Below are 25,423 nucleotides of genomic sequence, written 5' to 3'. Positions count from 1 at the left end.
GATCTCTTTACGTTAAACCCAGTTTATGTCAAGTTGTCAACATCGCTCCCTGGGCTCACAATAGGTTCTATATTTGATTGGAATTTGGAAGAGCCTTTTAAAATAGAGTTGTTGAAAGTAAATTCAGAATGACAAACTTGAACAATCATTCATATTTTTAGTACATTTGGACTCCTAAAGCATGCTTCGCATGTATAAATTTATTCACAATATGATTATTCTTATGAAATTACTATTGAATTTGACTCAAAAATATATGTTACAGTCTGCAAGTTAGGCTTATTACTATTCTTCGGTCTAAGAGGATTTAGCTTATTTTAAATTGAGATAAGCTCTACGAGTTCCAGGTCCATCCTATCAGACATATAAAATCAGACTCATTTGACTTGAATATTTGGGTTCATGAATGATAAGATGGGTCTAATTGACTGAGTTTGCTTCAAACATTTTGATGACCCCACCCCATAACTATTGGATAAGTAATTAATGCATCTTCTTCATATGAAGCTAATCATCATCAACATTAGCTAACTTCTTCATTTTTATTGACCTCTTCTGTATCATCACTCTATCTTTTCTCTTTAGACCACTATTTGAATAAGCGCCATTCTTGGTTTAGTTCTAGGTCCAGAAGGAGGGGAAACAACGCACTAGCAGAAATGAGAGTGTAGCTACATACCATGTTACATAACAGAAAAAAAATCTACAGATTTAGGCACATGCATGTTTGCTGTCTCTTGTGCAGTTGTGCATGACTCTTGTTCAACATCCATCATGTTACATCAAATTCCGCTTAAATCTTGTTGAATGGGGTGATCAGTAAAATCCCCAATATTTATATGCTTTGAGTATGAGCTAGCTGCAATCAAAATCATTTCATGTTAATGGTTCTGATAAAGGGTGCTTGTGATGTAGAATCATTTCATGTGCATGGAAGGTCCTATGGACAAATATCTAGATTGCTGTCCAGTTTTCAGAAAAAGAATAGAAGAAGAAAGTTTTGATTGTTATTATCAAATGAGAAATAAAATAAACCTGCCTTGTAAGTTAGTGAACTCATAGGGCTGCTAGAAATTCCACTTTGAAGGTTTATTGGCAATGAGAAGGGTCTTGCTGTAAGCGAAACTCAGAACGCACAGAAGTTTATGTGCAGAAGTTTAATGCGAGATTTAGAAAACTTAATGCAATAGATTAGCAAGCAGAAATAATATAATAATGCTATAGGAATAGAATTGGAGACATAGGGAGGGAGACAGATAAGAAGGGCTAAAGCTAGCCTAAAGAAATCCTTTCTTTCCTTGAGAACAATTCACATACCATCATTTTAGCGGTCAGTCATAGGGCCTTTCTATAGCTTTTACATGATTTTTCTAATAATAAACTATGACTACTGAAAAACAAGTAGTTGATATCTATGGCATACGGATGTCTAAGTTTTCTTTTTTTTGAAACAAAAAAGTAAAATTCAGACTTCCACATAACCCTATTTTGGAAAGGCACTTAAAATAACAAGAAATCAAAATGTAATGAATTTGACTTAGCTAATCCAATATATTCCTAAAGCAGGACCTTTGAATATTAATCCAACATTAAAACCTACATTAAAATAGGGTAAAGCAATAATCTATTCACCATCATTTGCTTTTTCTGCAAAGAATTCATCACTGAGTTCTTAATGATTTCTTTTCCACGCTTCATGATTGGATTTTCAAGATTTGGTGACAGAGACCAACCTGAGAACTTGCAATCACTCCATGAATTGGCTTTCATGGTTCCTATTGATCAATGACCATGAAGCTTTTGATCACATGATCAATAACAATTATTTCTGAATTTGCATACTTGACAAGTTGGGGATCTTCAAAGTTCTTGGATACAATCACAATCCTTGATCACTAGTGATCCATGCCTTCATCAATTAGAAATTGCTCTGAAACTGCATCTTCAAGGTTTTTACTCTTATGAACCTGGTTCCATAGGCATGCCACATTTTTAGTTAGTCTTTTGATGTGAAATATTGTTGCTTCTAAAATTTCCATAAATAAAAAATTTTCAAATGCGAGATCTTCATCAATGCCACTGCATTGTAGAACATCTCAGGCAATGGCATAAGGATGCAACAAAGCTTCAAGTGATGCTAGATCATTTTTAATAGATCACATCATCATGCATCTCCTTGAAGACCTTCTCATATTTGACATACTGATGAAGAATGTTGATCATGAAACTTAACTTTTTAATTGTTATTGTGATGACAGGGAAAGGAAGCAAGGAGAGAATAGATATAAGATCAGGAAAAAGAAAAGAAGTTAGGATCTTTTAGTTCAAACTTCAGGCACAAAAGTCGATGTTGGTCTGAGTGGAGATAGCCTACAATATTTGCATGACTTCTTCTACAAGTAAATTATGACTCTTGAGTTCTGACAAACAAGCAGCCAATTTCTATACGGACACCCATCTTTCCTTACATTGCAGAATTCAGAATCCTAAATAACCATATGCAGACACCAGCCCAAAATATCTAAAAGTCATATTCTAATGAATCTGACATGGCCAATCCAATGTATACCTAAACTAAAAGCTTTGCACATCAATTCTACTTAAAACTTCCAAGAGCTTTAACAGAAATTCCCTAACTGTAGTTCCGAAATTATAATAAAATATAGGGTAAACAATTCTTTGACTAGGTATCAGCTTGTGAACCTCTAATAGCATGTAGTTAACTGGGAGTGATCTGATGTTTTGGTCTGAAGTGGAGGTCGCCTGATGTTTAAAAATAAAGATTGGATTAACTGGGTTGTCCAGATCATGCATCTATATTAATTCCTCTCATCTTCGCTAACCTACTTCTCCAACATGTCTCCTCTCATTTCTTCTACTTTGTTTCGACTATTTGTCTTGTTTTTATTCTTTTATGGTATATATGTTTTGATCAAGATTTTAAATTCTGTAGGATGGGGTTGTCTTGATTTTTTTATGGAACGGGATGTACCGCCATCCTGTCCCGTGCCGACACTTAGGACAGATGCTGGCGGGGACGGCCCTGTCCCGACACATGGGATGGTACCCCTTTCCGATTTTCTGTGGGACGTTCCGCCGGGACCTAAATCCGTGGTTTCAATGTCTGTTTGTCTATGGTTTATTTCCCTTTAAGGGGCTCGTACTATAGTCTATAATTGCAGGTCAACAAGCTTTATGTGGATGATCTTCTCCTTGCAAGAAATTGTGGAGGAAAATCTTGTAAATTTATGAAACCATAGTCATGATATGCTATTGCAGATTCTCAGCTATGATCCTACCTTACTGTTCCTTCCCTGATTATCTCTAATCTTCTTTTTTTGACCCCTCATGCTATAATACCTCTTCATTGTAATGTATACTGGCCTATCCTGAAGAAAAGAGGTGCTGAGACTGTCCCAGCAGAGTTTGGTTGTATTTGTGTGTGCTGGGAAAGCTAACTGGTATGTGAGTTCTGTTGACCCTTGATCTCATCCAGGATGATTTGCTGAATTCTGATTGATTATGGCTGAAAATAAATTTTAAAAAATGCACACTTTTATCTGCTTATTTTCTTTATCAACTTGGGTTTTCAAAGTTAGTAATGTTGTACAAGTTTTTGATACATCAACTCAATTACAAGAAAGGAAGAATTTGTAATGGTTGACTAGTCTTATTTTTTTTTGGAAGGCAGAGCAAAAGGAGAAGCAACTAAGTTGTCTACCTCTTTCAATGAATTTAAATTCTATGAATGAGGTGCTAAAGTTCTGTAGATCTCTAGTTTTCAAGGAGTGAATTTACAATTGTTTTGATCTGATTTTGATTATTGAGAAAAAAAACACATTCCAGAAATCTTCTGGTGTCTTGTTGCAAACTGGCAAGAATAATTGGATTTTTGACCAAAGGGACAAATCCAGCCCTCGAACGAAGTAAATCTTTGAAAGAAATAGAGACAAATTGAAGAAATGAGATATGAAATGTTATTGCTGCAGTAAGTTGACAAAATACAGCAGCATACTCTCCCCCTTATAAACCTAAACAACCTCCAATAATAAATCAACGAACAATACATATCTCTTGGGACTCAAGGGCTAGAATTAAATGATGTGAAAATAAAAATGTATGGGCCTGCTAAGTGAGAAGATGAAAATGACATGGTGGGCACTTGCCCCTCATTCTTTCCTTCTGTATTTCCCTCAAGGCCTAATGACATGTATGGGTTGGCATCTATGGAGTTACTATTTACATTACAAAACACGCATGTAGATACTTACTGTATATACTTGTGTGATCCTCTTGTCTAGGGTCTAGAGAATTTGACAATTCATATGTTTTTAAGACCTACAGTTGTACCAGAATCATTGTGACTAGGATAATACTTCTTAGAATGTTGGCATTCTAAGGACATTAAAAACTATATTTAAAAACTATATTTCAAAACTATATTGTAGATACTTATCATATATACTTGTGTGATCCTCTTGTCTAGGGTCTAGAGAATTTGACAATTCATATGTTTTTAAGACCTACAGTTCTACCAGAATCATTGTGACTAGGATAATACTTCTTAGAATGTTGGCATTCTGAGGACATTAAAAACTATATTGATATTCATCCATTATGCTGCTGTCTCTTGGCGGTTCTGTTTATATGTTTTGGTAGTTTTTAGTAAGAACCATTTTATTTTGTAGCTTTTTACTATGTTATTTTGTTGTACTCTTATTGATGGCATGTCGTATTTGCACAGGTTCATCGTGGAAAACTTAGTGAAGCTGATTCACGTAGGTACTTTCAGCAACTCATTGATGGGGTAGACTATTGCCATAGTAAGGGAGTCTACCATCGAGATTTGAAGGTGTTGCATGATGAGTTAAGTACAATATTGTGCATATGGTCTTTAATGAATTTCTTAGATTGATTTTGTTTTGCATACAGCCTGAAAATCTCCTCTCGATTCACAAGGAAATCTGAAAATTTCAGACTTTGGTCTTAGTGCTGTGCCTGCAGAGGTCCTTTCTTTCTTTCTTTCCGTCTTCCCTTTTTTGGGTACTTACACATGTCTATTACATATTTATGTACCTTGCTTGATTTGATTATCTGCATATAGGGAGTTAGCCTTCTGCATACTACATGTGGAACTCCAAACTATGTGGCACCGGAGGTATTCATCTTGAAAATTTCTGTTTACACATCTACTAATTTAGATAACTGGATGGTGCTTCAACCTATCCTGAATATACAGTCACACATCTTTTGCTTCTAACCAATTCTATCAACTACATGTCTCTTTTATTTCTTGATAAGAATGTGGGATATACACTTTCTGGAGCTTAAAAGTTGCGTGAATGCATACATTTGCGTGTTTACCTGTATGCATGTACACGTGCCTATAGATCATCAAATTGGACTACATTATGCAAAGGAGAATGCAATCCTCTGTAATGTTGCATGTTTAATAACTGAGCAGATTAAGAGAATTTCATAATTGTTTGGTACATGAGCCATTCCAAAGGTTTAAAATACCAGTATCAAGACCTTACTGGTATTTAATTAAGATGGTTCTGTATTGCGTCAACTCCTAAAACAGTCCTACATCTTGGTACATACTGCTTTTTTTTTTTCCAAGTTTTCAAGTTTTTAACTTACGCCATTTTTTTAGTGAACATTTATTTGTTTTTCTATGGTCAAGTGGTTTTTGAAGAATATGGGGTGTATGCTGCCAATATGGGTACCGACACCTGTGTTTTCAATAATATTTAAAAAATTATTGACCAATATAACCGAAACAACATTCATCAATCATATTATATATGATAGAATCATGAGTCTAGTAAAATCATCCAACCCACTTCTAATCATGCAACAAATAAGTAGTATGCAAACACTAATAGTGCACACATGCTACAATATTTTCTCCTGAAATTATTTTTATATTATTTTAAAGATTAATTTAATCTAAAATATATATTATTTGAAGATTAATTTAATCCGAAAATAATATATTTTTATAAAAATAAAATATATTTGTTTTAAAAAAAAGACAATTGTAGGGTGATGCCCAACCTACAACATATTGGAATATCATACCAAATAGGAAATTTTGGCATTAATTTCCTTGTTTTTCTTTGTTTGGCCAATTAATGGCGAAAAAAGTGGGGATTATGAAGACTTATTGGATGGATGATGTTTTCGACATCGAGGAAGGTGCATTGCATCAAGGATAGACGAATCTATCCTCCCTCCCTTCTCCTTTCTCCTTTCCTTCTCTCCCCCTCTCCCTCTCTCTCCCCCTCTCTCTTTTCTCAATTCACACCTGCAACAAACTTGTGACCAAAGTGAAGGGTAAGAGAATTGTGGTCCCCCAAGCTCTCTTTCTCCTTTTTTCTTTTCAACTCAAGTAGGCATTAGGTTTGGGTTGTGTTCAGTGCTAGCTAAATCGGCTTTGGTATTATGTGGGTCTTGTCCAACTTTCGACTAGATGGGTGGGACCAAAGTTTGTCATACCATACCAAATCGAGCAATATGGATTGTACCATACCATACCGGTTTGGTACTGGTATGGAGTTCCACGGGTGTACTGATATTCGATACGCTGAACTGGTGCCACGTTGACACAGTAACAGTGCGGCACTGGTATGGGATCTGATATTGAGACAACATATCTTGGATGGGACATCATAATCCAGTTAAGGATCAATGCCACTATACTAGTCTTATTTTCTTATTAGAATGATATGTATCCACTATATCCTCCTGTGTTAGCAAGTCCTTAATCCTTGTCACTCCGCTATCAATATCAAGTCTTCTTAAAGATCATGCCAAATATTTGAATAGTCCTTTTGCCATTGGCAAGAATAATGGTGCTCAAAAATCAAAATATATTATATGGCTAACTTGTTATGGAGCAATATAGTTCTATTATTAATTCTTTATAGACATCTCTAGACCTTACTTTCTTAAATGTCTTTAACACAATTGTTTTGAAATGCCAACAAAAAGGTAAATCTGTACTAATCCGTGCAAACCTTTTTATTCTAGGACATAGGTCATTCCTTAAACCATCATTATAGTGGGTCTAGATAAAAAAGAGGTTTTTGTGTTTTGAAATGCCAACAAAAAGGTAAATCTGTACTAATCCGTGCAAACCTTTTTATTCTAGGACATAGGTCATTCCTTAAACCATCATTATAGTGGGTCTAGATAAAAAAGAGGTTTTTTGGACCTTCAACATGAGTCTCAGCTAAGATTCAAAATGTTTCATTCTCCATCACATATAAACATTGTAATTCATTTTGCAGATAAGAACTAAGAAATCACATGATGGTAGTTTCCTTTATTTTTGAGTAAAAATATTGATTGGCCTTAATACATTCTGTTGGGGAAAGCCTTGGTGAAAAGCTACAAAGTTCAAAAGATATGCAGAATTGGCATTTGATTTTACAATTCCTTTTTTGAAAAACATGAAAAAAAAAATCTTAGATAAAGTTGAAATGCATTAGTTGGAATCTTGGATTATCTGTACATCCATGTTTATAATCCTTGGGCACCCCAAACATTTGCTTAATTTAATTTCTGAAAAAGTAAATTGACTTGTTCAATTGTGTTGGTAAAAACTTTTGTTTTCTGCATATGGATTTTTTTCCCTCATTTGTTGTACTAGTGTGGTCAATGTAGCCTCATACATGCATGTCTTGCAACAGGTACTTAGTCACAAGGGTTATGATGGTGCCATTGCAGATATCTGGTCATGTGGAGTTATTCTTTATGTTTTAATGGCGGGATATCTTCCATTTGATGAGGTTGATTTAACTACCCTTTACACCAAGGTAAGTCATTTTTGTAGCTACAATTAGTGCTCTAATGGATTCATTAATCAAGCCTCCTATGATGTCACATGCGAAGTAACATCCATTCTCCAATTGGCTTGTCAAAAAGTGATCATTAATATTGAATTCTAATCTATGTTGAAACATACCAGCATTTAAGATTTCTTTATAGCTTTATCATTCCATTAGGGGTGGCAATTGGGTCAGGTTAGACTAGATAAGAATCAAGTCAGATTTAGGATAGGTCAGAAATCTTTCAACCTGAACTTGACCTTTTTATCAAACAGGTCAAAAATCCAAACCAAACCTGATCATTGTATTAAACAAGTAACCCAAACTCGATCTACAATTGGTTGAATCATGTTAAACAGGTCAAACATTCCAATGCTAAAGCCAAGAAATCTAAATTAATTGTTTCTACTCTTTCACCCCCTCCTTCCTAGATAAGCTTACACTATCATGATATAAATTGTCAATTGATACTTATGTCAAATCTTACATTTCATTATTGTGTCTAATGCTAATGCTAATATGGTACTATGGGTTGTAAGGGGTGACTAATGCTTGGGCTCGATCAAGTTAGGCTTGCCATGGTATTCTGTACCGGTCCAAACTGGTCGGTACACACTGTACCATACTATATTAGTGGGGAACCGGTCTGGTTTAGGCCAAATTTTCGGAAAAGGGTCTGAACCGGATCAAACCGGTCAGTTTGGTACGGTACTGGCCCGAACCGTCTTCGGTCTGGTATGGTACCGGTTCAGTCCGGTTTGGCTCGATTTTCTTTTTCTTTTTCTTTTTTATGTTGTTGGATGAAATTTTTTTTTTGATTTTTTTATTATCGGTATGATACGATACGGTATGGTACCGTACTGTACCAATCAGCAATCAGTATGGGTTCCGATACCGAATCTGTATACCTTGAGGCTTACAATATATGAAATCCTGACCCATACCCGACCCAACTGGATAATGTGTCAAGATCCTTCGACTCATTCCCACCCATGAGTGGACCACTTGACACAATTTGATCTATTTGACCCATAACCTAATCTAATTTGTCAGGTACAATCCTTGACAAGCCCAATCTAACTTATCTAAGTCATTTTTTACCAGTCTTTATGAAATTTTCAAGATGAATTTAGTAATTAATATCGAAAAAAGATCAACCACTTACGCAATCCTTATCCAAGATCATGAGTTAGTCCAATCGATACTATCTCAACCCAAATGAAAATCTATTCTCACAACCTGAATTGGGTCGAAACTCTAACCATACCCCTCCATTTAAAATCATATAAAAAATTTGACCCATAACCTACCAGACTTGAAGAATCCTTAGCCTATACTTGACCCGAATAAAGTAGGGTTGGGTCACAGATTTTTGGGTCAATTATTGCCGCCTGTCTATAGAACCTTTATAACATGACACCCATGAAAATGAATTCTGTTTATTTTATCCTTAAAAATTCTTAAAATAAATAAAAAACATGTTGAATGTTGAAAATGGGAAATGGAACTAGTCCAAGGGTGAGATGTGTCTACATACAAATACTACTCAACTAACTTAACAAGCATGCCCATTAAACTAATCCCAAAGCAAAATAAGTGTTGCTACAAGTTCTTTTTACCATTTGGCGAACATCCTAGGACCAATGTCATAAGCGAAAGATATCATCTTTTAACTAATGTTAGAGAAGGTGGACATGCGAATCAAATTGACCCTTGTTGGAATTAGATAAGAGCATAGAATCTGGATTTTGGGTCTTGATTTATGCAAGTCAAAAGTGGAACATGAAATTTTGTTAAATATTAAACAGAAAATCAGATTTTGGATATTTTTCTCCTTCCTAGCTATCAATTTAATGACTATTAACATGTAAGGTGACATTTTCATGAATGTATGTCTTCATGATTTCTGAGAATATGTAGGATATGTATGCAGAGCAAGAAATGGGCTTTGGCCGACTTTGAGCTGAAAAGTTTCCTATTGACTCGGGTCTAAAAATTATGGCTCGACTAGATTTTAGGATAGGTTCAGACTTACCCTGGATCAACCTCATGCCTAAACCATAAACTACTAGTTTATGTTAACATTCCTTTTGTTTTTGTATGTAAGTCCTAATCCTAACTATTCATCTAATTTGGAAGCTTGAACTCTTCATCCTACCCATCCTCACCGGTCCCTTGCACCTCCATCATTTGGCAACCATGGCCAAACATTTCCTGATAAGCATATGGCTGCTGGCCACCCACCTAAATTGCTTGGTTTTAGCTGGCCTCATTTGGTGCTTCACAGGTGCTAATCCTCCCACTCAACCTCATTTTACTACCATTATTGCCAGATCTTTAACCCTCTCCATCATCATCATCTGCTTGGCTCGTCTCTCTTAAGCCCAATGTCTTCCTTGACCAGCAAATTCCTAGCAGACCTTCATCAAAGCTCACTCCTCTTCCTTTTCTTTAGCAACATATCGGTGATCGTCACCTTGGCTTCCTCCTTTTTCATCTCTGTGTATCTTCCCTTCGTCTGCATCCTTGAAATCTTGATTTGGGAATGGTTATGGAGAAAGGAGGGGTTATGGGGAAATCAATCCTCCCCTTCCTTACCAAATTGAGCCCATTTGACCCTTGGGCCAGGCTTGGGCTTATGTTTGGGCTGGCCTTGTGCTTGATCACCTAGAAACTCTTATACCTTAAGGCTGGGCCCAGAGCCCACCTTGATTTATTGTGTACCTGCAAGGGGTAGCCTGGTCCAAATCTGGCTCATTTCCATCCCAACATGTATGTGTACTGTGTAGCAGCTCGAGGACATGAGTTCTTTCAGCAAAAGCATTAGTAACATTGTTGCTGAATAGTTTATTTAGTGTGTTTAAAGCATTAGTTATTGTAGAGTCACTAGACTATATCATTTATGTCATGTAATTTCTGTAATTCTGTAGGTGTAAATGTTATGATGCCATCGGCAACCCTTTTTCCTTTTTTAATTCCATCCTCCGCAAATTTTATAGACACTATCTCGGTAGTTAACAATTCATTCTGCCACTTACAGTCATCAAGCGATCTCAGTGCTCAAGTTGATTGCTAGGTGGTAGTTGTGTAGGTGGTTTGGACTTTGGAGTATCAAATGCAGTAAGCATAATGAGATTAGGATGAAAAGAGTATACTATTTATTTGGGATTAAAATTGTATTTTATGTTTTTGGGCTTGTTTTCTTGTAATATCTTTGCTGAGTATTGATAAGAGAATATACCTCAATGACTAATCTATAGTTCTAATTGGAACAATGCAAACTGGTAACTGCATCTAATTTTCTCTGAAAGTTCACATTCAACGAGTTGGTAATCCTGCACTCCCTTTTTTCTTTTTTGGGTGCAAAAAATCCCTGTTTGCTATTTTCTGTATTGTTTCTAGTAAACAGAAGTGTTCTGTCAAATAGTATCTCTTGGGAATAATTCTGACCCAACCTTTTTTCAAAAATATTTCTTACAGATTGAGAAAGCAGAATTTTCTTGCCCATCTTGGTTTTCTGGTGGTGCAAAATCCCTGATTCATAGAATTCTAGACCCCAACCCTGCTTCTGTAAGTAATAGTTATTTTCTTCTATTGTCTTTATCTGTGAGTAATATCAGTTTGATGAATCAACTATGTACCTCTATTCTCTATAGAGTTCATTTTTTTTATGAAAATTCCTTTAATGGAATTGGCTTCTCATGGTATATTCTGCACATAATTGGATTTTTTTTTTTTTTTTGATCTATCAGATTTATCATCCATGTAAATGTATTGCAATTTTGTCAAAGGGGATCATTTTCATGGTGCCATGTACCACATATAGAATTAGCATGGTCTTGCAATGCTGTACCAGGCCATGATTGACATGCACTAGCACTATGATGTGCCTGTGCCAAGAACCGGCACGCAGCTGATACTGTGCTGTATTGACCACACCGACCAGCACCTTGATCCATTATACACATGCATCCTGCTGTACCTGACATGTTTCTATGCAGAAGCATGACACATCCTCTCCAATTTCATTGGCATGATTTTGCACTTTGTGGTTTTTCGTGAGGATAGGTACTATGGCTATTACATGTCATATGAATTTGAACACAGATCATTATTACTATTGTTCCATCATAGTCAATAAATATAGTTGTGGAAATAGTTAAATAATCTCTAATTGCTTCCTGATTATTAGGCACTCACATCATTTTTTGAGTTTCTGAATTGGTTATTAATGGTTAAGTCAAGGTTTGCAAAACTATCCCAAATTGTCCGGTTCAAAGTGTGTCGAGCCATAATGGTAGCCAACCGGGATGGTTCCAACATTCAAAATGAAACACTAGTGAGGACGGGGGGAGGGAGAGAGGGGGAGAGGGAAGGAGAGAGGTCGGGGAGGCCGTTAGAGGGCCACCGAGTCCTCCAGAGTTCCACCCTCCTCCGGAGAGAAGAAAATACATAGAGAGAGAGGGGAAGGAAGAGGAAAGGAGAGGCAGAAGGCAGGGAGGTTAGCAGTGGCCGTCGGAGGCTGTGGAGGCTCTCAGATGGTCAGATCTCTTTCCTCCATATAGTCGGCAATAAGGTTGCCGACTTCGCTGGTAGTTGGCAAAAAAAAAAAAAAATCATGATTCACAATAGAAACAAGTGCGAGTTGCCCATGTTTTAAATTGGTAAAGGGTGAGGAAGATCCGACCATTCGGGGGCATCCACGACCACTGTCGCCCTCTCCACCCTCCCCTCTCTCTCTATCTTCTTCTCCCCGATTCTCCCTCTCCCCCACTCCTCCGATCATCCAGGGGCCTTTGTGGCCCTCCGGCAGCCTCCCCGTCCCCTTCCTCTTCTTCCCTCTCCCTCCCTCTCTCTCTTTTTTCCTCTCTGGTCATTATTACCATAACTCTAGAGTGCTAAATATTATTGCATGGGTAGACATATAAAACATGGCATCACCATTCTTAGCATTTCGAAAATTGAATATCCTGCTTGCAGGGCTGTCAATGGGCTTGACTTCGACCTTAATGTTGGATTCCAAACACTGCCTATGCCTCGGTAGTTCTCATTGAAATCCAAGGTTGGCCATACCCTCAAAATAGAGGCCCACATGCAGCCTGGTCTCAGCAAATTTTGCTAGCAATTCTGCAGAGGTTTAATTTACATGGTTCCATCACTTCATTTAATAATTCTTATTTTTATTCAATGAGAAATTCTAAGCTCCATTGTCAAAAGGCATAACTTGAAATATAAGAGAAAATAATGATAATATACTAGTAAACAATAGCAAAATATTTTTGTAGTAATTAAATAATAGTTATGTTGGGTGGATGTCTGGCCAGGACACCACCTCCCAAGATCCTTTCAGTACCACGCGATGCAGCAGGAAGAAAGAAGAAACAAAACAGAAGGAAAAACAATCAAAATACGTGGATCAGCCACAAAAGGGCTCGCCTCCACGGGGCATGCAAACTTCACTATGAAAAGAAAATTTTACAAGAGGAGACCTCACCCTCAACCCTTGTACACCCAATTCTCTCTCACATGAAGTTTCCCTCACAAAAGCTCTCTCTCTCTTGGAGACCCCCCTGAACCCCTGAAGAGCCTGGCGACCGCTGTCCAGGAGCCTCCTGCTCCTCTCTCACAGCGCCTCACGCCTCTCTCTCTCTCCTCTGGTTCGTACGGCGGCGAGAAAACCGAAAAACCCCCCGTTCTCTGCTGTGTCTCAGGCCTTTTAAAGCCTTAAACATAGGTTAGAGAGTGATTAGGAATCCTTAATCAAGCCAAATCACGTCCCAAGCCGTCCGATCAACACCGGGAGCTCTCTGGACCCTTAGATCGCGCTCCGGTCCACGGAATAGGGCCGTGGACCGCGAGAATCGAGTGGGAAACGTCCACGCGGTCCACAGGCCGCGCCGTGGACCACCCGGTCCACGGTGGACCGGGGCAAGGGCCAGCAGGCCGCTGGGTCGCGCGTCCCGCGCGGGCCTGGGCCTGGGTCGCGCGTCCCGCGCGGGCCTGGGCCTGGGACGCGCGTCCCGCGCGGGCCTGGGTCCCGCGTCCCGCCCGGGCCTGGGTCCCGCGTCCCACGCGGGCCAGCGGGCCTGGGACGCGCGTCCCGCGCGCCGCCGCCTGCGGCCGCGCCGCTGCCGCCCGCCGCCGGTCGCCGGCGGTCCTCCGCCGCCTCGGTTTTCGTGCTATCTTCGAAAGCTCGTATCTTCTCCATCCGAGCTCCGATTCAGGTGATCTTGGTCTCGTTGGACTCCGTTTTTCGCCGCGAACCTCACTGTGGGCTCAATGTGGGCTGAATCTCGAGGCGTCAAATCCTAACAATCTCCACCTCGACTCGATATTCGGCCTCCTCCAAACTCCGAGAGCTTCTGGATCTCCTCGCCCCCATGCCCTGGGGCAATCGCCTGCTGATCATGGATGGGCAAACATGGGAGTCGAGCCAGGCTGCTCGATCCCATCTCCGTCGTATGCTGTGCTCCTCCTGACCTGAGACCTGCTCGGGGCATCATCCTGCGGCAATAGGAATCTTACCTTGCGACGTCGCCTCTCGTCCTCCCGAGTCTCCTGTCTCGTGCCCGATCCGCCTCCTGGAGCTCCACCTCGCTCTGGGCTCCACCTGGCTCCCGATGCTCCACCTCGCACTGGGCTCCCTGCCAGGTAATAATGTCCTCTGCTCCCCTTCTTCCCCTCCAGCACAATCCTATCGCCGCGTAGCACCCTCAGGATTCCTCCACCAGCTACCGTCCTGTAGCCTCTCGAATCCAGTCTGCTAAGTGAGATAAGATTCTGCCTGAAATTGGGTATGTATCGGACCTCCCCCAATCTCCTCACTGCATCGTCATGTGTCCTCCAGCTGACCGTCCCAATGCCTCTGATCGCACAGCTCGATCCATTCGGCAGATATATAGTGCTCTCACTGTTCTCCAGGGAGTCAAACTGCTCCTCTCTGCAACATACATGATAGGGGCATGCAGAATCTAATATCCACTGCTGGGAAGAAGTAGATACCTCGTCAGATATCTCCAGGACATCTCCATCTGAATCACTGCCGGCCGTCGCTACAGCAGCCACCGTCCGATTTTTCAGTTGAGGGCAATCTCTGGCTAGATGCCCCAACTCTTCACACCGGTAACACCTGGTTTTGCTCAAGTCCCTCCTGGACTTAGACCGCCCTCGACGCGATCTCCTGTCGCTCCGTCTACCGCCTCCTGCACCTCCAGAAGCCACCAAAGCTGAGCTATCGACACCTGAGCTCGAAGCTGGGTTCTCCCTCCTGAGAACCTCGTTCTGGAGTATCGCCGCGGTGACCTCGTCCATCTTGATAGTGCTCTTCCCCACTAGAAGAGCAGTCACCAAGGACTCATACGAAGAAGGAAGCGACGCCAGCAAAACCAGCGCCCTGGTCTTCTCCTCAACGTTCTCGCCAACGCTGAGAAGGTCGGTGAGGATCTTCTGGAAGTGGCTCAGATGCTCCTGCACGCTCTGTCCCTCAGTCATCCGCAGTTGGTAAAACTGCCTCCAGAGGAAAAGAGTGTTGGTGAGAGACTTCGCCATGTACAACTCCTCGAGCTTCGACCACAGCACCGTCGGGGAAGTCTCGCTCAGCACATGGATCACCACCTCATCCGCCAGGTACATGCGGATGGTACTCACCGCCTGCATCTGTAGCCGTTTCCAATCCCGCACCTCCATGGTGGTCGGTTTCTCATCGCACAAGAGAGCTTCGATCAACCCCTGTTGGATGAGCACGTCCTTCACCCTTGCCTGCCACAAGGAGAAATTGCTCTTACCATCAAACTTGTTGATCTCCATTCTGATTGTTCCTGTTTTCTCCATCTTCAGTCTTGCTCACCACCACTGCAATCTGCGTCCTTGTACCGCCTTGCTCTGATACCACTTGTTGGGTGGATGTCTGGCCAGGACACCACCTCCCAAGATCCTTTCAGTACCACGCGATGCAGCAGGAAGAAAGAAGAAACAAAACAGAAGGAAAAACAATCAAAATACGTGGATCAGCCACAAAAGGGCTCGCCTCCACGGGGCATGCAAACTTCACTATGAAAAGAAAATTTTACAAGAGGAGACCTCACCCTCAACCCTTGTACACCCAATTCTCTCTCACATGAAGTTTCCCTCACAAAAGCTCTCTCTCTCTTGGAGACCCCCCTGAACCCCTGAAGAGCCTGGCGACCGCTGTCCAGGAGCCTCCTGCTCCTCTCTCACAGCGCCTCACGCCTCTCTCTCTCTCCTCTGGTTCGTACGGCGGCGAGAAAACCGAAAAACCCCCCGTTCTCTGCTGTGTCTCAGGCCTTTTAAAGCCTTAAACATAGGTTAGAGAGTGATTAGGAATCCTTAATCAAGCCAAATCACGTCCCAAGCCGTCCGATCAACACCGGGAGCTCTCTGGACCCTTAGATCGCGCTCCGGTCCACGGAATAGGGCCGTGGACCGCGAGAATCGAGTGGGAAACGTCCACGCGGTCCACAGGCCGCGCCGTGGACCACCCGGTCCACGGTGGACCGGGGCAAGGGCCAGCAGGCCGCTGGGTCGCGCGTCCCGCGCGGGCCTGGGCCTGGGACGCGCGTCCCGCGCGGGCCTGGGTCCCGCGTCCCGCCCGGGCCTGGGTCCCGCGTCCCACGCGGGCCAGCGGGCCTGGGACGCGCGTCCCGCGCGCCGCCGCCTGCGGCCGCGCCGCTGCCGCCCGCCGCCGGTCGCCGGCGGTCCTCCGCCGCCTCGGTTTTCGTGCTATCTTCGAAAGCTCGTATCTTCTCCATCCGAGCTCCGATTCAGGTGATCTTGGTCTCGTTGGACTCCGTTTTTCGCCGCGAACCTCACTGTGGGCTCAATGTGGGCTGAATCTCGAGGCGTCAAATCCTAACAAGTTATATGATAACTTATTCAAATGACATGTGTCAAATGAGTTGGTCAGCACATTGAACTCCTTATAAATGGAATTCATGATTTCAAAATGGAAAAATTATCTATAGGTCTCTAGATTGACCCGGAATTACTTTTAAGTCCCTAAACTTTTCAGGTGGAATAAAACGTCCTTGAATTGCTAAGGACTTATTTTTAGGTCCCTACCATCCACTCTTGCCACCTGTTGCCATTTAAGTCCATGTAAATGACAAAACTACTCTTGCATGGTTTTTGGTTACGTAATTTTGACAATTGGTTGCACAGGTTCATGTTCAGGTTACACAGATTTATATTCAAGTTACACAGATTTATGTTCAGATTACACAGGTTATCTAGTTTCAATAACTGGTTATGCAGGTTTATGTTCAGGTTATACAGATATATACCTTGGTTACACTGTTGTTTGATACGGTTACATGTTTTGATTTTTCCCTCCAAAAACATCCAAGGACAGTTTTGTCATTTACATGGACTTAAATAGCAGCAGATGGCAAGAGTGGATGCAGGAACCTAAAAATAAGTCCGTAGCAGTTCTAGGACGTTTTATTCCACCTGAAAAGTTCAGGGACTTAAAAATAATTTCAGGTTAATCTAGGGACCTATAGATAATTTTTCCTTTTAAAATCAATCATAGGCCATCTAAATTGAAGTTCTAAATCATTGAACATGAGTTATAGTACCAAAAATGTCTAAAAGCCAGAATTAATTATTTGTGGTCTTGAAACTATGCATCAAGTTGGTACAAAAATGAATGGCACCCATTGAAATATTGCGATAAAAATACAAGATAGGGTACATAAACTGAAAATCCAATCAATGGATCATAATCTACACATCTTAAAATGTGGGTGGCTTTAAATTTAATATATTTATATTTGATGATTAGATCATAATAAATTATGTTATCATGCTATTAGAACTGTCCATTTTGATATCTACTTGATGATTAGAATATAGACTATAAAACATATAAATTTTGGTTTGTAAGTATTCTTCATGGTGTAGATCATGTTCAACAGTTTGGATCTTGGATGTAGATAATCTATCATCGATTTTGAATCGTTAACCCTTTTTTCAAGAAGTTAATGTAAAGTGTGTAATCCAACTCCTTTTAAATTAAATTGTGCATTTTCTAATGTGTTACTGCTAGATGTTTTTATATTAGAAACAATGACAAGCCGAGCCTATTTAATAAAACCATGTCTCAAGTCCAAATCCACTAGGCCAAACTGCCTACGCCGTGACCGAAAACCTGGCTTTACCAAATCTAAGTATGATTAAAATTATGGTCAATCAATGTCTGGAAATTATATCATTTACTGTCTGCGGAAGCAAATAAGTTGTAAATTTACCTCCAAATCATTTAATCATAATTGACCTTTCGATTACGCAAAGCAAGCTAAAGTTTTGTGCACATTAAACTTCTATATGAATACTTCGAATTACATCCCCAACTTACAACCCTGAAACATAACTGGGTTAATTATGTTCCATTACCTTAAACTAGACAAAATGGTTCATTCAAGTGCCTCTTTTATTATGCATACATTCCAACATACTCTTACTGCTCCTAATATAATAACAACCTATAAATTCAAACATTACGTTACCATCGACCAAAAATGTCTCTAAGTCCCTTTTCTTATGTTGCGGCTTCAATATGTACACCAAAATTACTTTAGGCCTATTAGCTTACTCCAACTGCCTCTCACTTATTGATATAAATTCAACAAGGACAAGATTCCAGAACTAATCTAAAACAAATATATGAAGAAGAAGAAAACAGAAATCACGAAACTATGATTAATTTCCTACAGGAAGAATAGACAGGATTTAATTTTCAAATAACAAATCAAGTTGCAACACTTTAAGCCTTTGAGATAAAACAAGCTCACATAGGAGCAAAGGCTTAGAATGGATTGTGGAAAAACGAAGAATAGATACCTGAAATCATTAAAACATGCAGTTATCACTTCCAAAATAGGATGCTCACGATGTATATATACTTAATTTTGTGTAGATTTCAGGCCCAAAAGTGTCATCAGACCAGTTTTCTCCCTTTTCTACTGCTTCATCACACCAGTTTTCTGCCTTTTTTCCTAGCTAATCACCCATTTTCTACTGCTTTTTTTACTCTCTTTTTTCTTCACTAGTTCTCTGCTCTATAGGTTGCTGCAACTTTCTTGGGGAGCAAAAATGGTGGAAAGGGGGCTGTACCCTCCTATATATAGCTAGTTAATTTTGCAGAGGTTTCCAGCCATCATTAGGTAGTAGCAAGGTGTAACTATGGCCATCTTGGTGTCTGACATGCAAAAGCATGAGATTGCTGTTTAAACAATGATAACCGTGAAGTGGCTGTCAAACACGCATGAGGTGGCAATAAGTATGTGGTGGTTGTTTTAGTAGAGGCGAGAATGATGTGCCAGTTCAAATTAGCATTAGATAGCAGCAAGTTTGAGATGGCTGTTCAATAGGTAAGAATGAAGTGTCTTAACACTTTAGTGGTTGCAACCTGGTCCTTGAACCTTTGCGATTTATACTTTTTGTAGTAATTGTATTGTAGTTCTTAGAGTCCTACGTTCCCAAGATATTCCTACATGACTAAATTAACATCCAAGTGGGTCCTATGCATACATATCGATACATCCTATAATGTATCTAGTTCAACCCTAATAGGCATAAATAAGATGCTAGAAAGTGGGGGTATTACAGCTGGATGATTATCCTTAGCCCAAGGCTGGTTTAGGCAGGTTAGGCCTATATGGCTAGCAGGTTGGCTTGGCCCATGATTTCGATTGCAATTCTCAAGCCCAGGAGTCTGATTGCAATGTTGAAAAGGAAGGGGAAATCAGAAAGAGAATAAGATAAAGAAATAAAAATCTGCCATTGTTCACCATTAAGCAGTTGCCAAAAAAATAGGGCAGCCAAAATTGTTTACTTAATATAAGAACATCCACTGGTCTGGTGGAGTACTCCTAAAGGATGCTATATTCAGTAAAATAACAATCTAATTATTGGATAATACTGGATTATATGTACTATTTAGATATTATAAGTTCATTATTAGATGTTGACAGTAATATAATAAACATATTATGTTGATGTGTAATCAAATTTTATCCAATCATTAGATTTTGTTCTATACTCAATTTTGATCTTTGGCTTGTATTTTTTGCAGACAGCTATCTTCCCCTTTTATCTTGATTCTGTATTGGTCTAAGTAAACCTTGGAGGTCTGCTCCTGGTTTGCATGAGCTTAAATTGTGAAACAAAGATGGTGGTTCCTTTGCCTGCTCTTTGAGATTCATGGCAAACCTCTCTTTCCCTGAGATGCATTCGGTTAAAATTGGTATTATGTAACAGATTGATTTCAGATTTAGAGCCAGTTAAAGCACTTCTTCGGATCTTGATGGACCACAATTAGATTTATAAAGCTGAGAGCATGTAGATGGGGAAAGGTTTTGGAGCTTATGATAGTGGACCCTAATAATCTATCTCAAAATATTTATTTATTTTTAAAGTAACAGTGCAGTACTAAAAAGAAAGGGCCAAAAGATATGAAAGGTGCTTTTATTTTATGGTAAAAATTCAAAACATTCTTGTTGAGAACATTGTTTCTATTAACATATTGGAGTTGCATCAATGCATGTTTGTTACAGTTAGATTTTGGTGGTGTTATTTTATTTGATAGGTGACATTATTTTTAAGGACTGGGAAAAAAAACAGGCATAAAAAATAGATACAAGCAAACAACTATGCTTCTAAGCTAGTCTCTTTATACAAGTAAATCTTGTATGCCCCTCCCCTCCTCCCCTGGAATGCATAGTCAGTAAGAAGGTTTTTACATGATGTTGGATCAAGTATGTGCTAACCAATGTTCTAAAGGTGTTTGTGATATGCTGGTGACCAGCATACTATTGAACACCTGGCTGCAAGCAAGCACCATGGTAGATCATTTACAGATGAGACTAACAGAAATTCATTGCATAAAAATAACAAGAAAATATACATAAATTATAAAAATAAGAACAATATTAAATAACTGAGACACATGCAATGTATTTGATGACTTATTTTGGTGTAATATGACATGCTAATCAGTAATGTAACAATTTTTCCTGACAAACTGTATAACAATAATCAATCATGAAAAATGTTAAACATGCTTAGTCATCCAAGCAGGTTAATGCATTAAGCTGCTTTGCCAAATAGCATATTAATCTATAAAATCTGAAAATAACCAATAGATCGATATTTAGTGAGATTTGCCACTTGTAAGTGATAACCAAAGAAACATGTACCGATCATATGGCTGCAAGGACATGGGTTTATAACCAAGTCCACCTGACCTGCCTTACATCTAGAGCCATCTAATACTTGGCTTGCCAGGTGATAATCTAAAATTGCCTAGTTGAATAGCTTGCTACCCACTAGGCTGCTGGGTGGCATACAAAATAGCTGCCTAATTAACTGGGGCCTACGCGAGAGCATCTGAAATGTTTTAGTTTAATTGTTTTCGCAGAGATTTATCTCTTACAGGGACAAGTTCATTTTATCTTTTACATATCCATGCTTTATGCTCTATGATAATCATCTATTCTCATGTGGTAATAAATCATGCTTCTTATTTTTGCTGACCAAAAGAATTAATTGATTAAATGAAACAATCATTGATGACAAGCCATGGATCTAAAAGTAGAAGTTGTGGCACTTAAGCTCATCAAGTAATATTGGTAGTTCCTTATTGGTTAAAAATTTAAAAACTTGACTTGTTAACTACCTTTAAGAATTTCATTTTCATTTTGTTGGCATAATCGAGTACATTTATTAAAGGTTGCAGGGGAAGATACAAAAGAGGTTCTACATACCATAGTTCACCGAACTTGGTTGGGGGCATGCTAAACCGTACTGGCGGCTAATTGGTGCGATTTAGGTTTAGGTGTTCGATTTGGAACAAAAACAATGCAAGGGAGAAGGAAAGAGAGGAAGAGAGAGAGAGAAGAGGGGAGGAAAGGAAAGGGAAAGGCCGGCGGTGGCCCGTCGAGGCTGTCGAAGGGCCGCCAAGCCTCTGGGGTCTCTGTGAGAAGTGATAAGAGAGAGAGATAGAGAGAGGGGAAGGCGGCAGAGAGGCCGTCGTAGTTGCTAGACCGCCCAAAATACCCCCATAGCCACTGTGGATTCAAAATAGGGTCGTCCGACGGCCACCTGACGGTCCCCCTGCGGTCTTCCCCTCCCTCCTCTCCTCTTCCTTCCCCTCTCTCTATCTCTCTCTCTCTCCTCATTTTCTCTTGCGGTCCTCGACAGCCCTCCGGTGGCCACTGCCGACGTCTCTGCCGGCCTCCCTTTCCTTCCCTCCTCCTCCTATTTTTCTATCTTTTTCTCCCTAATTCATTCCTTGTTTCCATGTCAGTTCAGGCTTGGTATCGATTTGTACCGCAGGCCAGCCAGTGAGGTGTTTGATTCCAAGTCGGCGATCTTTGCGACATGCTATTATAAATCATCTAGGGTTTTGAAAATGTTTTTTTTTTTAAATTCCAAAAGACCTACCAATTAGAAAATATGTAGTTTCTCATGGAAGTCATTATCCAATGTATTTAGTTTGCTTCTAGGTCCTTGAGTTGAAGATGGGTAAACAAAGAAGACAAGCCTTATCGAGAAGTTGGGTTTGAGTATACCGATCATCCTTTATCACTCGTTCTTGCTCTAGACCAAGTTCTCTATGATCGTTAGTATTATCAACATGGGTGCTCAGGTGTGTGAAACTAATAGAACATGGTGGGACTGTGTGATAAGCTGATTGGGTCTTGCTGTAACATGGAAGGAAAGGTGATTGGCCACATGATGATGGAACTTAACTGTTTTCTGCCTCCCATGTTTGAATATATGAGCTTCTAATGTGATCAGTTGCTGCTTTTTTTTTTTTTATAGCAATTCATGTTCTCATGGGTAAAATGGTAGTTTACTTGTTAATTAATTCAACTTTTGACTGACTATATTGTTCAAATTTGGCAGCGTATTAGAATAGAAGAAATCAGATGCAATGAATGGTTCAGGAAGAATTATGTGCCCGTTAGACCAGTTGAAAATGAGGATGTTAACCTTGATGATGTATATGCTGTTTTTGACGATCCTGAGGTAAGGATTTCTAAATCTCTAAATGGCCTGTCATGACTTTGCTTTTCAAAGAAAGAATATGATCTTAGAGATTAGATTAGTAGATTTTAAGTTTTAGCTCACAATATATGTACCAGGAAATTTACAATAGTGGAGTCAGACAAAAGAATTCATGTGTCCTCATTTTTGGTACAGCATTTTTTCTATGAGCTGTAATGATGCACTATATATATATATATATTTCATATCTTCAGTTCTTTAATGTTTGATATTCGGTGAAAACTGCTTGATATTTTTTATTTTCCCTATGGCTTCCATTCTATGGGAAAATAAGCTACTGTCTGTTGGGTCTTTACAAGTTCATTAACGAATAGATACTAGACAGTCAACTACACAACTATTCATCAGTAAAGTGAGCTACAATAACTCTTTAGGATACTTCATGGCATGCATTGTAGCTTACTTAACATACTATTGGCAATTTCATGAATATCATGTAAGCTTGTGATGAACTTGATGGACCTTAGTGTGCGCTGCAAGCAGATTAAGGATCCTTTCTTTTTGAATAATCACAGAGCAATACCAGATAAGCATGTATGCACGAGCAAATTGATGCCTGTAGAAAACAGATAGGAACAAGAAGATGCAAAAAACCTTCTACGAGCAAATTATGCAGGCCTTGCCCCTGGTACTTTGAAACAAAAGCTCTTGATATTCTCTTTTTCCCTTTTTCCTTTCTTGGAGAAATATTGTACGTCCACTCCCTAGGGTGGGAAGGCCTCCCATATACAGAGGGATGATCACACTCGTCCAGCGGTCATGAGTGCAAGTTGGACTCTAAAGGTGAGAGGCAAAGATACAAGATTGAGGGAGGGAGGGAGAGCAAGGTTCTAGGTCAACTAGCGTGTCTTCTATACCTAGTGCCTTCTTACTCAATGGATGCATTGGGATCAGAACAATAGCATAAGTGGATTGACATGCTTACAAATGAAAAAGTATAATCATGTCAATCCCAAACAGTGATAAATGACAGAAAATCTTCCTTGCACACATGGTCTTGCAATTTAGTCACTCCATCTTCATTTATTGTTGGATGGTTGATGCGAATTTAATCATTGTTCAATCCATGACCATTAATACCCTAGATTAGATCAGACATGAAACTGAAAATAAATAGATGCATGCAAAACCTTGACAAATGATTTGTATATAGAAAATGGATATATGCGATGTAACATCCATTAAGCCAGACAAAAAGCAGCTGGATCTAGGATTCTTTGTCAAGTTGTGCCTCTATGTGAAAATGCATAAATGCCATAGACGGATTCCTTGCTGGGCATTTTTGATCCTCATAATTAGATCTAATGACCAGATCAGCTACGTACATAAATATGGTGTCCTGAAAGATATATGGTTTCAGCCTGGTTAACGGACAGGCCACAATGAGTAGCCATGCTCTTCAGGTTATGGGACCACTTGCATGTCACAGATATGGCATCTAAATTTTGTTTTGCAATAGCGGACCCAAGACAAATTTATGATGTATATCAATTCAATGTGAGGCACAACTAGTCAGCTACATGTCAGTGTAAAGTCCCTAAAGTATTGTGATGAGTAACTACTATAATCCATTGCCAGACATTGTCTATAACAGCACTCATACGAGCGCACTGTCCAATGGTGCCAGTAAAATAGAAATGTCCAGATACCGTCCACTTGGATATTCTGCTGGGGACATCTGCGGACTCCTTTTAAGCTCAGGGCCAATGTGTAAGACATACTAAATACCTTATATATAAGTGTATACAAAAAAGAAATTTGTTCACCACATCCATGGATTTTAGGGTATATGTCTATTCCAACAATCACCTGCTTGCACTCAAAGCCTGAATTTCATGAATAATCTAGTTGGCTTTCAACCTTGTTCTTATCTCATCAATTACTACTATTATATAACTATAAAAAAGAGATTACAATGAAAAAGATCTAAATGAAGATGACCTTTAGATATGTTATTAATATGTGAAAGAAGCTCTGGAAAGACTCGGAAGTCTTTTTAAAACGGGAGTAATCTCTCTCTCTTTCTTTTTTTTTTTTTTTTTTTTAAGTACATGAAGGGAGTAATCGTTCTCGGATACAAATTTGTCCAACAGTTGAAATGTCAAAAATCAGTACCTGAAGTGGGTGGGGCAAAGGATTGGAATTCTCTTCAAGGACAAATGCTTGAGTGACATGGTTGATTTTGGTGACTAGATCACCATTTCTTGTTGATGACGAGAAGTTTTTCTACAATGTTTTGTTGTGATATGCCTTTATTTATTGCTGTGTTTTCGAGATATATTTCGTGTCTTCTTTTTGGCCTTTTATTGATCTTGAATTAGCACAAATCCATTATGCACCGAGTCACTCACTCGGGAAAGCAATGCGGTCAAATTTGCACTAATTAGTGCCCCACCCACCAAGTAATAAAATAATGATTCCAGGGTCTATATGAGTGTCATGTAGCATTTTTCTCTTCTCCATCTCCACTGACATCTCTCCTCTTCTCTTCCTTGTGTATC

The 25,423-nt window shown here is 39.7% G+C and overlaps 1 pseudogene; it reads left to right on the top strand.

The window, feature by feature from the left end:
- The window catches only part of LOC140858754 (CBL-interacting protein kinase 8-like), a 54,146-nt pseudogene that overhangs the window by 334 nt on the left and 28,389 nt on the right, over window positions 1–25,423 (top strand).

This window comes from Elaeis guineensis, chromosome 6, assembly GCF_000442705.2.
Source record: "Elaeis guineensis isolate ETL-2024a chromosome 6, EG11, whole genome shotgun sequence".
Classification (NCBI taxonomy): domain Eukaryota; kingdom Viridiplantae; phylum Streptophyta; class Magnoliopsida; order Arecales; family Arecaceae; genus Elaeis; species Elaeis guineensis.
Note: the sequence above shows the minus strand (reverse complement) of the source record. Positions and strands in the feature narration are given on the sequence as shown.